A 14,289-nucleotide genomic window follows, 5' to 3' on the forward strand; every position below is an offset into this window, starting at 1 on the left:
AACCAACCAACTAAAAAAAAACCCACAAAAAACCACTGCCAGATAACTGCCTGAGCTCAGGGAAGACAGCTGAGAAGATGCATCCCCCTCCCGGTTTTTGCATTGTGATTAATGTACACAGAAAGCTTAGATAACTGGGGGAAAGTAATGCCAAATTCTTATCAATACAGATGAGCTAGCTTCATATTCCTCCAGCCCTTTCATGTGGAAATGAGACTGCATTTGATGAGGCCAAGCCCATGTTTGAAATAGCTCAGCTGGGATGTGCGTGTGGTGAGGGTTCAGGTGCCTGCACAGAGAATTGCTACAGCTGGATAGAAAAGGGGAGACCTTTCCCGAGGACAGAGAGTGCCTTCAGCTTCTTCGCTTTTTCTCTTCCTCATGGGGAGGACAGAAAGCCCTTGCTCCACAGTATAAATGCACGCTGAAGTCTGAGCTGATGGACTGTGGAAGGAGGCAAGGTGGTTTTGGCTGGTGAGGGGCCCTGGCCTGCAGAGTCTTCATGTTCCTCCAGAGACCTCTTGCATGGACCCTTAAAAATAACACCCTGTCATGTCCCAAAGGAAGAAGATGGATAAATGAGGGGAGTACACACATGCTTACAGCAGCTCGTGTTAATACGCTTGGGGCCAGCCCCGCTCTCACACTGCTGCCCTGGGGCATGTGCTTGCTCCAGGGCTGCACGCTTGGATGGAGAAGAGAAGAGCGATGGCATCACTCTCTCCGTGTGGCACTCTCTGCCTGGCCGAGTCTGGGGCTCTGCTGGCCTGAGAATGCCATGCAGGATGGGTACAGGGATAATATCTAGAAAAATTGTGTGCTGCTGGACAGCCACCACCACTGGAGTATCTCAAAACTGCCCAGATACTTTAAACCAACCATTTCTCATCATAGTTACATTGGCTTCCGCCAGTCATGACAAGTTCAAAAGAAGCTGCAAACTAACCTGGGCAAATGTGATCTCCAGTGGATGAAGACAGACCGGAGGAAATATTTTCATAAACCCAGCTGGTTTCAGCTGTGCTTCACGCAGGGGCTTGCATTGCCCATTGTCAGGAATATGGCGTACGACTTGCTAGAAACAATTAGCTAAGACTTAGACTGGTCATACGCTATTCTCAGCTCTGCTACTGACTCACCTGCATGGCCTCGGGCAAGTTGCTTGCATATTTGTGCCTTAGTTTACCCATTGGTAATAGCAGAGATAGTAACAGTCTCACGGAGTGGTGCGAGAATTAGTTAATTAATATTTGGAAAACAGTTTGTGCCTTGACGTCTTTGTGCCTTTGTTTACCCATCAGTAATATCAGAGATAATAACTGTCTCATGGAGAGGTACAAGGATTAATTAATTATTTGAAAAGCAGTTTGAGATCCTTGGATGAAAGATGCTATGTGAGTAAAACATATCATTAAAAACATCTCCCGGTCCTCTGTGAAGTTAAAATAAAGCTGGAGCTTCTTAGTCATTCAAATAATTAAACCATAAATACTGTTTATTTTAATCTTCCTTTTAAAAAAAAATAATCTAATCTAGGCAGTGATACCAGCCAAAGAATGAAAAATGTTTCAAATTCAGGAGACCTATCAATTTGAAGAGCTTGATTCTTAATTGCTTTTTGATTTCTATCAATAGAAAGTGAGAGCAATTGTATTTACAAATGCCTGCAAAAGCACAGGGCAGCTGGGAGGACACCCACAGTTCCTCTGCAGGGTTTCAGCCTGCATATTCACATGGATACAGCAGCTGTACACTGCGCTGCACAGGGTTTCTCACACTATCCAAGCAGATGATCCTATTTGACTTGTTAACCAACAGGGAGGTGTAGACTAGCCTATCTTAAAGGCATGTCAAAGCCAGCTTCCCCCCCCAAAACGTGGGTGCACTGAAGCAGGGTTGCAAGAGCAACTTCTCCCAGGAATGATGCCAAAGGGACAATTCGACCAAGCAAAGGTGCCGGTCATCAGCCATTGATCCGTTCAGCCTTTTGCATCCTGGGCAGCTTGCGCTGCTTGTCTCTCCTAAAACTCCGCACTGACTGTGTGCCGCGAGCCAGTGCTGCCCTGCCTGCTCTGCCCAGGTCCATGGGGAGAGAAATCCCGGAGCAGTACTGACTGACACTGGAAAGGAACTAGGAGAATCGATGGAGTCTATATTTAAAATCATCTTTTATTCAGAGGTGTACATGCCAAATGTGGAAAACCCTCTCAGTCGCTTCCCTGGGGACTTAATGTATATTGGGGCATGAAATACATGCAATTGGCCTGTATTTTGTCTCTCTCTTTCCCTCTAGTTTTTGTGCATGTTTTTGTTTTACAAAGTACATATGTGAAGAAGAGGTTTTCAGAATCAAGGTCATGGTTTTTAATTGAACGGGGCCTCTTTTAAGGTGTAACTACTGCTGGGAACTTACTAGCATAACAATCTGCTGTGCTGGGCACCCAAACCACCACCCCACGTGAGCCTTCCACCAGCTCAGAGGGCTTTGTGTCTCAGCCTTTTCATGGCCTCCCACTCCTCTCTGCCCGTAGAAGATTTTGCAGCAATCGCCAAGTAACCTGTGTGGGAATGTGGGGAGGAAGAAAGGATGTAATTGCCTTCCTGAGCTCCAGCGCTTTCATTAGTTAAATGTCCTGTCTTTTCCACGCTAGTCCAGCTTCTGCTGAATTTTCATCAGACCGAAAGAGGCCTTTAGGGCCGTTTGAAAGTAACCATCAGATAAAAGCAATTGTCATCCTCCTTATGCGGCAGGCAAGGAAGCAGACACAGGTAGACTGGTCACACAGGAAGGAGAGGAGGGACCTGGTGACTCAGAGCTTTTGACTCCCAGCTGTCAGCTTTAGACGCCATTCTAGCCAAGTATAAAGGCACATGGTTATCTCTGAACTCATGAATAATCCCATTGATTTAAGCCATAAACTTCAGCATCAGGGCCTTAATCACCTGACTATGCTCACCAAGAGCGGATAAACAGGAGTACAGGTCTGGATAGGCCCAAGATATTCCTCTTGACATAGAGGAATAGCAGCAAGTGGTAGTTTCCCTGGTGCAGGTTTCTGTCTAAGAGAACCACCAATGGGGATGAAAAGGTGGCTTGGTCCTCGAGATGAGGGGTCCCTTGGGGATGATGTAGCTCCTGTGCCAGCCCCAGGACCTCTCTCCACACTGGACACGAGTGGACTTGTCCACCTCCCTCACAATCGCCCTGTTGGATGCATGCGGGGGCTGCTTAGCTGACTGCAGTGACATGGACCTTGGTGATGATTCCCCAGAGCACGATACCCAGATGATGTGATCCCAGTCCCCAGGCTTTGCTGGGGGGGAACCAGGTTCCCCTGGGAGGGGAAAGGGGCATCTGCATATATGGTGATACCAACTTGTCCTCTCCTGACTGGGATTTAGGGAGTTCTTCATCCCTTTGCTCACGCAGAATCGGGAAATGACCTGGTTGTGAAGGAGTCTCACCCACAAGCAGAGGCATCCCTCAAAACGCTGCAACCCAGTTTAGGATACTTTTGACTTCCCCACAGCTACTTTTGGCCTTGCGTTTCTAGCAAAGGGCTAAGAGATCAATGGAAAGAAGAAGGAAGCTATGTTCCTGTTGATGGGAGAGTGAGTGAAGTAACCTAAATTATACATGGCGTTGCCTACCAGATGGTCGGAGTGTCTCTCCCTTCTATTATGCAAAGTAATAGTTTTACAGACAAAGTAGAGGGGACTGGAGATACCAGAGCATTTGGGAAACACATCCCATAGCTGATTGAAAGGCGTGTTTTACTTCTGGCTGGTAAAATGGGATTTCAGCTGGATGCTTGTTGTTCAACCCTTCCCCAGAGGTGAAAGGTGTCAGCTCTGCCTCTGAGAGGGAGCAGAAAGACTGTGAACCCAACCAGAATTAGAGCAGTAATTTATAACGGCAGGGTTTAGGTTTTGCAGACTGGGACAGGAGGTGGTGGTTTAAATAAAATGTTCAATAGACCTGGGCAAAGCCCATTTTGCTTCTCACTTATGAGAAGCTTTCAGTTTAGTCCTTTGTAGCTGCGGACACTGACTCGTGATCTCTCAGCTGAAGTAACGGTGGGGGTGTGCGAGCTAAATAGACCAGTCCCCATTGCCTAATATGTCCAAATATTCTTCCTGGTCTGCAGCCGTCTGCTGCCTCATGTCATTATGGCATGTCAACATGAAAACTGAAGGTGTGAATGGAAAGCTACTTCTGCTGGCTTTAACTTAGGACAGTTTAGATATCGGCAGAATGCTTCCCCGGGAGTGTGAAGCTCAGCGTGTGCTGAAGCAGCGCTGGACCAGGTTTCTGGGGCTGAGGCTTCCAGGCTGCTGGCTGGCTGGCAGCCCTCTCACTCTCAAGTTTGTTTGTAGCACAGACATACCCGTCCTGAGGGTGGGGATGGGAATATTTTCTCTACTTCAGGACTGTACAGTTATTTCACACAATAGTCCTAGTCCATGAGCAGAGCTCCTCAGCACAGCATTGACACCTACTGAGAGCACGTACAGGAATGAAAATTTCTCTTATAAGCCTTGCTAGATTGGCCCCCTTCATGCCAATTGTGCAAACCCGCCGAAAGGTGGGATGCACGGACTTAATTTCACTGAAAATGGCATCAATCCATACCTAAAATAACCAAGCCATTCATGGCTTTGACTTGTGCATTATGTGATCATCCAAAGGCTTTAAAAAGGGTATCGCATAGATCTCATACCCACGTATAATTTCTATCTTCTGTCAGACACAGCTTTCACTGGAGTAGTGCAAGATATAAAAATATGTCAGGCTTCCCTTATGGCTTTTCGCTAACTGAAATTCAACCGATTAAATCTCAGATTAGGAACGGTGGCCCCTTGTTCTCACTCAGAGCTGAGGACTATCAGCTCTTTGGCTGATTTCTGAAGCAGTTCACTCTCTGATAAGAAGTTCTTTAAGAATCAGTGGCCAATACTGGACCAAATTCAGCCACCTTTCACTTGGCTGCAGATTCCCCTAGTACAGATGCTGGAGTTTATAATCCGCATTTAATTTTCCCCTCTTTCATTTTTCCCTAGGAACACAAGGGGAAACAAAACCAGGAAAGGACAGAAGGGATGGAGGAGCCCTGCTTGCGCCTGGCACACTGCTCGGGGACTCGGCAGTCTGACTCCTGCTCCAAGCCCTTCCTTCAGACTACTGCCAGACCTCAGGTAAATGGCATCACAGCTTCCCCATCGCTTGAATATAGTTAAACACAGCATTCATTCTAGAGCATTTACAAACCAACAGGTGGAAAGTGTTACCTTGGAGCTAGGCACTTGTAATATTGCTTTTTAAGGCATATACTCAAAAATTCAAGGCATGGGAAAACCAAGGGTTTCATAACAAAGTGTGGAAAAACCCCAACAAATATTGGCTCAAACCCTCCCTTTCAGGCCACACCCAAGAAGCAAGTGAGACTGTAATGGACAAATCCTTCTCTGGCAGCGGGCCGATCAGCCAGAGCGCCATTTGCTGAGCCCCAACCTATTTCACACCATGCAAAATCACTGCGGGAAAAGGCTGACGAGGTTCAGACAATTCATAGCACTGTACCTTTGCTCACGACAGTAACGCCAGCCAATTGCTAGCGTCTCGGTGTCTGGCCAAAGCGGATGGCAGACGGCTGTCTGAAGCTGGGACCTGGGAAAATGGGGATAACATCAGGAAAAAACAAAAACATCTTACATACCTACTACTCCCATCTCATCCCGCTCTGGGGAGATGCCTGCTTGCCGTGGACTGAGTCAGTGCCTGGTCTTGCGGTCCTTTGGCACTCCGTGGAGCTACTGCGTGCTTGCAGACTTGGGGCTGTTGGCACATCTCGTCCTATCTGCTGCGTGCGAGGACTTTACAGCCAACACTGCGAACCAGCGGCTTGGCTATTTCCACCCTGTTTTGGCTGTTTTGGCCTACCTGCATGTGTGAACGAACACGCAGCCTCCCCAGTGGGTCAGCAGGTCAGGATGGAGCAACAGCATCTGCTTGGGAGTATTTGGTGGCTCCTTTGAAAAATCTCCCTGGACTTTTATTGGATCTTACGATACCACGAAGTATCTGCCTGGATCTGGGCTTTGATTCTAGCGCCTTTCCCTCAGAGACCACAACTGACAGCTCTCCGCTCAGGGAGAGGGAGGAATGGGGCAGTGGTTGCGTTTTGAGGGTGGGGAGAGGGAAAGGCTGTTTGAGGCCACTGTCTGCATGGGGGAGCTGCAGGGCTGGTGAGGATGATCAGGAATCATCTTATTTCTCCTTCCTTGGGTTGCTAACTCTATCTGGGGGACCGCCACTCCTGGCTCTTCCATTGCCCCCCTCCCCAGGTCCCACATTCCTGGCTCTCCGCACGCAGCTGTGCCACCCCAACTCTCCCCCAACCTCCCCACCGCTCCCTAGGCAAGTCCTGGCCCTTCAGCTGCGGTGTGGCAAAACTCAATTTTGCCTATGTGGCTGAGAAACGTTGCCTCTTCATAAAAATACCAGCCCGCTTGCAGGGAACGAGGTGGAAGCTAGACCACATTGAGGCCTTTTATTTCCTGCACAGGCGTGTTTGCAAGACACTCGTGGAGAGCACTATGCAGATGAGCGACACTGTGAAAGGCAGGGCCAGCTCCCCAGTGGGGGGAAAACGGGGGAGATCAAATAGATATCCAGATGTCCATCAGCTGCGGGGCCAGCCAGGTGACAGTTAGGTAGGCTTGCCATTTTGCATGGACGGCTCACCTCTTTGCCAGCTGTAATAAACACGGGTGCTCGATGCCAACAGAGCTGGGCTGAGCTTCACCAACAGATGCGTTTTCTTCCCCACCTGCTCCGTTGGTGCGAGTGGCCTCATCTCTGCAAAATAAGCACACAAAGAGAAGCTGAAATTGCCAAGTGGGAATCCGGTTTGTATTCATGCTGAGAGCTGGCCAAAGAAGGAGAAAACATCAATCTCAAAAGGGTTTTCAAGATTTGGAGATTTGGCTTCATCTTTCACTATGTTCAAACACGATCTGTCAACTCCCATCAAGAAAAACAAGAGGGAGAATAGCCTAGCCTTTAAAAGTCAGTGCTGCCACAGCTAGAAAGTACATGAAGCACATGGGAGAAAAAAGATTAGTCTGAACCCATGACTTGAATGCAAATCTACACCCCGAAACGAATATTGTGGGATTCCTTTCTCTCTTGTTGTGCTAAGAAATTCTGGCCAGAATATTAGAAAGTGAAATGCAAAAAAAAGCTCTTAAAAGTAATAATAATCCTCCCGCCAAAATTACAGCTAAATTGTGGAACTTCCACGTTCCTCAGCTGCGTATGTTTTGTGTTTGAGAAAATTCATGGTAGGGTGTAAAGATTTTACCTATCTGAGCTTTGGATGGTTTCCTTATTAGCAGGCCACAAGTGAATTAGGTGGATGATGCAAAAATGACTGCCAATAAAATATTTACACCGATTCTTCATTCTGTATGAAACATCTTTTATATATATGTATATACGTATATACTATAAATAATAGAAATGATGCTCATATTTTATACTAGGGATGTAAACACTGGTCCCAACAGCAGTGGCAAATGAACCACTCACATTTTCTGATTGCATAATTTGCCTAGAGGATGGATACATAATTACACTATAATTAAGTATAATAAACAGAGAAAATGATTTGAGAAGGAAAAATTATCACAGCCTCAACCACATCAGCCAGAAGCTCTCTTCTAATTAAGTTATTTTATTAAACAAAATGTTTTTAAGGTGGGTCCCCTTTGAAAATGTACATTATAGCCCATGTAATGTAATTTACTTTATAAGTAAAACATGGCTTGTGTATGGACAGATCATATCTGATAGGACTCAGGAAATACACAGCCACTGGGTCCAGTCCAGCCAGGTGCTGAGTCCCTCACACCCCTGGTCCAAGGAGCAGACCCTGAGTGCTGCTCCGGGAAATTGCAGCAGCATATAGAGCAGCCTTTTATTTGTGCTCACTGATGGGCTTTTTTTATGTTACTTGGTTTTTTTCTGAGCTAAAGGGAGAAATGCTAGCAGGTAATTCTGATGTTGTCATCCTGTAATGATACAGTAGAGGCAAAGGACAAGAAAAGAGGTAGCTCAAGCTAGCCCAAATAGCTCATGCTGTTCGGAGTTGAGAGAGTCTTAAAACACTATTCCTTCTCAAATGCTTTTACCCTCACTAATTCTGCTCAGTGCTTGGCGAGACGTGAAGATGGAGTTGTCTTTTACGTTACTGTGGCTGAAGAAATCCAAAACGCTGGTTCACAAACTATAGGACTCAGGAAGACCACATAATCTGCTACCTCACCTGGCAAAGGCCGTCAGACACCCTCCAGTTCATTCCTCTTAGAACTACAGCTTATTTTTTTAAACACCTGCCGCCAGCCGCTCAGGGACTACAGGAGCTATTACAGAAGCCTTGGAGCATTATTCTGAAATTAGCTACTGCTCCCGTTCCCCCTCCCCACAAACAGTAAAAAATGTTCAGCTTTAAGTTTCAGCCATAAGATCTCTGTATACATCTGCCTCATTTCCACATTTCTCTTCCTCTTGTGAGTACTTAGAGATTGTGATCAAGCCATCCCTTAGCCTCTCTTCTGTAAGCTCATTAGATCACGCTGCCTGATACAAATCTCTGCTGGTTTCCTGGCTCTTCAAGGCTCCTACAGCCTTGCAATGTTCTTTGGGAAGGTCTCTCTATATCCGTGACTTGTTTTCTTAACTATTTACTCTCTTCTTCAGTTTCCAAGTCACTTGTAAGGTTTACTTGCAATGATTTAGGTTTTCTTTCAGGTCATTGTGAAAAATAGCATAACCTCAGTAACACAGCCCTTTGGTACCTGCTAGGGATGAGATCTAAGAATGGACTTACATCCAGTGTAGGAGAAAGTATCCCTGGCCAAGGAAAACCCAGGGAAAGAAGAAACTGTGTCCTAAAATATCAGTCGTCCGCAGCAGCACAAGGTCCTTGGATTCAAAATGTTGAACATTATGTTGTGAGAACATCTCCGAATGCCCAATGGAGATGTATTTCTCTAGCTCTGTCTACTGCATGCACAGCTTATTGGGTAATGGAGAGAGCAGTGTGGCGGTTAAGAGGAATCTTCTCTTGTTCAGAGTTTTCTGCTCTTAAAAGTTTGCAGACCTTTGAACCACAAAATGTTGTAGGTTATTGACGAGATTATTGATGTGTGAGGTTACTGCTTGCAGGGTGCCCCAGGCAGGACACTTATGTCGTCATGGGTCTGTATACTCCTGATGACTACTTCAGTTTCTTTCCTAATCCCATGCATTTTCAGTTGTATAGTGACCTGATTTCAACTAGGAGCTTCCACGAAATATCACGTGGCAATCACAGACATTGTAAACTCAAGCCAAAGAGTCATTTTCAAATGCTTGGCAAACGCTAGACCACAGAAACTCAATGTGTCGTAAGATTCCACTTGGTCCCATCATCATGGGTGGGAAAAAGGAGGAGGATTATCCGTAGACCTCAAAGTGTTTTACAAAGGGAGGCAAATGCTGCTATTCCCATTTATTGGATAGGGCAACGGCAAGTCGAGACTTGCACAAAGTCACCCAATTAATCAGCCAGAAAACTGCCACTGAAACCCGTATTCTGGTCTAAACAGGTTCTCAGACTGCCCTCATCACTGTAATATCTGAGTACCCTCCAGTACTACATTAGGAGAATTCGGGCATGTCTACACTGGCCGATGCAAACAGCTGCCTGTCAATCCAGCCCCCTTCTCAGCCAGCTGGACAAAAGTCATCTTCAGACGGAAGCTGTGTAGCCACGTTAACACCATCCTGAGCCCAGATGTATGAACCCCACCATAAGTCGGGGTGAAAGCTCAACCCACCACCACTCTAACTCAGCTCTGTGGCTTCCAGGGTGTAGCTTGCTCATGGAGCGTGGACAAAGCAGATGCGAGACTGTCTCTGAGAGCAGATAGACCTTTCTTTATTCTAAATCCAGGTTCATCATCTGCAGCGCCCCTCGGAGTATTTCCTCATGCTTCATTTCTCACTGAGCCATGGAGACAGGACACAAACGTGTTGGTTATCTGGTTACAGCCTTATGGCTCCTTTGAGGAAAGATCTGGAAGATGGCAATTTGAACAGGGATATTTGGATACACTGCTATAAAGAAAGGAAATCTTCAAAATATGTTTAGTAAGTCAGGAAAAAGGAAAGAGAAGGAAGGCATCTCTTTAAACTCAAGATCTACTTATCATGAGCAAGAGTACTAAAAAATTGGTAACTTAATGACCTGAAGGAAGAGTAGCTGTTATTACAGGGCATTGTACTAGCAAAACTCCTATACATCACAACAATAATTCTCTCCAGACTTCTCTCCCCTTCCAAGGCATGAGGAAACATCAGTGCATTTAGCCTCAACTCCCTGGCAGGCGGCATCACTTCCTCATGAGAGGCAGGCAGCTGACACAGCGATGGGAAGACTGTCCTTTGTAGCAGCTACAAAAGCCCCGTATAACCCAGTAAGTCTGACGTAGAGCTGAAGAAACGAGTCCCGCTCCAAGGAAGCTAAAAATCCCAAGGTGCCCTGAGAGCTTGTCCTGGACTACTCATGCTCCCAGGTTTAGAAATCCTTTGAGGGTTGCTAAGTTCATACGAACCACTCCTAGCTCTGGAAGTCCCCGCGCCTTGAATGGTTAGAGGCTGGGAAAGCACAGTGTGGATGCGTCCAGCTCTGCTCACCCTGATTTTGCTTTCCTCCTCGGGCGCCTACTTCTGCCATCTGCCAGCAATGGGCCATCGGGCAAAGGTGGGCTTTGATCCGGAGCAGCACAGCTGCTCTGATGCTCTTACCTGTTTCTGGATCCGAATCCCTGCTGGCAGGGATCCAGCGGCTTCACCAGATCATCACCCTTCGCCTGGGGAAAACAGGGCAGCGCGTAGGCGGCAGTATTTCTTTGCAGCTTTGCATTTCTTGGACTTTTGCGCAAAGCCCTGAACGGCGAACGTATGCTTCATGCATATGCAGAAAGGGCACAGACGCAGCTTGAAAAAAACGGACCTGGTTAACTTGGCTACGATCATCCAGGAAGTTTGTGGCAGAGCTGCAAATAAAATCCAGACATTTTGCCTTTTGGGCCTGTGTCTTCACAACAACACTGTTCTTCCTCTGGGCATCTGGGCTTGTTGTCTTATCGGGATGCGCTGCTCAGCATGTCTCCTTAAAGGGAAAGAGCTCTGGGAAAGCCACGCTTTAATTCTTTAGAGAAAATGACACCACCTACATAGGAAAACCCCGTAGCTTTTTGCAATTATTGCCATGCATGTATATCTTTCCCTCCCTTTGTGATCTTTACCACTTCCTCACCATATGTAAAAGGCCTGATCCTGATGAAAATAGTCATGGTTCCAGAAATGCCACTCAGACAATGTTGATTTACCTCCACAAAGGATGTGGCCCAATGCTTTTGGCCAGATTTTTCTGCAAGCAGCCAGTCACATCTCTCTCTTCTCCACCCAGAAAACTGGGGGAAGTCGTGTGACAATAACCTTGCTCGACTTCACCTGGCCCACCCAGGGAATAGCTATTTCTGGACGGACACGGAAAACCCAAGCCTTGTCCCTTTAATCTAACATCTCATGCATGTTGCTAAGCCTAATGTTTAATTTGAAAAAAACCAACCTGAAAATAGCATTAAAGGAAGCAGAGGATTTGAACAGCACTATATTTTTAAGATAGTCTTTCTGGAAAACACTGTATTTAAAAACTGACCCTTTTACCATGAGGTTTCTGAAACTATAGAGCCATCCCAAGCTTCCTGTGAGATAAGGCTTGTAATTTGGAACTGAGTAATGGAGTATAAACACAATTGGCTTTGTATTAAGAGGCAATGTGTAATCATCTGGCAGTGTCATATTGCCCCCACTCCAGAGTGGTTTGGGGCTATTTGTGCTGGAAATTAAAGTTAAGAGCAACACGATGATGAAGGTAGCTCATCCTCCAAGCCTGACGGAAGGATGGTGTCTCAGGGTGCAAATCTCCCTGGGGCTTTGGAGAAAAAAACCCTACTTTTGAGCATTTATGGTCCCCTGTCTCGCACATTTGCAGGACTGTTGATTTAAGATGTAAGCCTGCAACTTGAAGTGTTTGGAAGGGCAGCTGTTGAGCTGTGGTGGGCAGAGGCGGACGTTGCAACCTCCTCTTAACTGAAGTGACACAAACTCAAGACTATTTTAACAGGAAGATCTCATTCCTTCATATTCGCTTGACATATTTCTATTAAAGGGATAGCAAAAACAGAGAGAGAAACACAGGAGTTTCCGTGGTGGTTTTATGCCGAGCATAAATATCTGTGTAGGAGCCTTTCAGACCTCTTTGCACTCCCAGAGCAAGGACCAGATCTGGCCTGGGTTTTTTAATTTTCTTCCAATTTGTTGGCGTGAAATCTGACAGCCAGGCAGATGTGTCTGCCTTGATCTTTGGTGTGGATCTCCTGTTGCACACTCTGTTTTTCCAAGCCTCAATAGGGGAAAGTGAAATTGCTGTCCAGAAACATTAATCACAGCATCTCAGATCTGTAAATTCTCAAGAGTTTTCCTCCTGGAGCACTGGAAGGCTTTGACCCATTTTCAAAAGTGGGTATAAAGCATATATACATAAGGAAAGCACACATACTTGTAGCATCTGCAAAAACATATGGTAGTTTCTCATCCCACTAACCAGTTTCCTGGATTGAATACATATAAGTGCAGGCTTTGTGAGAACTAGCAGTTTTTGAATGCTGGGTTTCTGACTCTCATCCCTTAACCGCAGTCCTTCCTTGACTTTGTGAGAGATACCATTTCCCTCTTAATTTGGCAAGTTATTGCACAGAGTCTTTCTACATACTTATTCTTGTATTGCCTTTTTTGCAGGTGAAGCTACTCTCAGGCTCCCCTGACAATCTCTTTCCCCTTCTTTCCATTGCATACAGAGGTGTTGTGTTATCTCTGCTTAATCCCGAACGGCAAAAAGCAACCATTTCCAGGATCAGTAATTACACTTCAGATGTCTTGGGAGTTTGCTGGGCTGCTAATCTACAGAGCTCGTTGCAAATTTTTCCATCTAAATCTTTTGTTTAATGAAAGACTGTTTTGCCAAAGGACCCGTTTTCCTTAAATATACTTTTTTTGAAGCAGAACATCTAAAACTTCTGGCTGTTGTTTCTGACAACGATATCATTTTTCCTGTCTTATCAACATTTTCTGTGCAAACATACCCACCTATCAGCATGTTTTCCGTTTTAGCAACCAAACTTGAGTCCAACATGCCTTCTGCTACCGCCGCCAAAGCAATAAACCCTGAAGAATGGACTTAAGCAAACGCATGTAGATATGGAGAGTCCCTCCTGCATCTTTCTGTGCCTGTGCCTATGCCACTCCTGTTGTACATTAGTTTAAACTCTTGGAAACTCCCAGAGATGGAGATCCCAAAGCCTCTCTGCGCCATCAGTTCCAGCATCTCCCTCTCTTTCTGGATAGAGCTTTCCTAAACTCTGACCTCCTCTGTTTTGCTGCAGATAAAGCCAACTAGATCTTTTCCTTCCCCATGCAAGCAGACCCAGTGATCACTGTACCCTTTTACCATACCCCTTTCTGCTACTGTCTTCACATGTGAAGTCTCTCGTAGTTGTCCTTAGTCTTTTCTAGACTAAACAAATTCAATTGGAAAAAAAAATTCCTTACAGGTCATGTTTTCTGAAACCTCTTATCAGTCCTGTTGCTCTCCTCCAGACTTCCTCCTGTGTTTACATCTTTAATTGAAGTATGGAGTGCAGATCTGTGGTCTGGGCCTCTCCAGCACCAGAATGACCTCCACACAAAGGGTGCTCTTAATACCTCTTCTAATAACAAGTATCTTTCTGGCCACAGCATCACACGGTAGACTTAGATTTGAGCTTGTCCTCTGCCAGCTCCTCTAGCATATTACCAGTACCATGACCTGATTCCTCATGTGTATTTTAATTATGCACCTTCTTTTTTACGTAGGACTATTCCTAAACTTTATTCAGAACATTTAAAATCAATCCTCCTCCCCTCCCAAAGTTGGGGTCTCCCAGCCTATTTTGTTGTTTTAACCTACTGTAAGAGCCCTGTCTGCTTCCACCATCCAAACTATTAATAGAGATTTAAATGAACTGTGACCAGCACAGACTTCTGTTGATGGTCCTCTCACTTTGACAGTGAGTCACGCATGCCTAATCTTCAAGGATGTTATTCCAATCAATGGTTGAAAAATAGCAATTATTTCT

The 14,289-nt window shown here is 45.7% G+C and overlaps 1 long non-coding RNA gene across 4 annotated transcripts in view; it reads right to left on the bottom strand.

The window, feature by feature from the left end:
- Positions 1 to 2,440: 2,440 nt before the first annotated feature.
- The window catches only part of LOC127015312 (uncharacterized), a 58,797-nt gene continuing 46,948 nt past the window's right edge, over positions 2,441 to 14,289 (bottom strand). For 3 of the 4 annotated variants that reach the window (XR_007766321.1, XR_007766323.1, XR_007766325.1), the window contains 3 exons: positions 6,746 to 6,859; positions 5,582 to 5,668; positions 2,441 to 2,558 (listed from right to left, as the gene is read on the bottom strand). This is a non-coding gene — a long non-coding RNA (uncharacterized LOC127015312). Of the gene's footprint in view, positions 2,852 to 5,581; positions 5,669 to 6,745; positions 6,860 to 14,289 lie in introns of all 4 variants that reach the window. The other variant, XR_007766322.1, reaches the window with a different exon arrangement.

This window comes from Gymnogyps californianus, chromosome 3 (assembly GCF_018139145.2).
Source record: "Gymnogyps californianus isolate 813 chromosome 3, ASM1813914v2, whole genome shotgun sequence".
Lineage (NCBI taxonomy): Eukaryota > Metazoa > Chordata > Aves > Accipitriformes > Cathartidae > Gymnogyps > Gymnogyps californianus.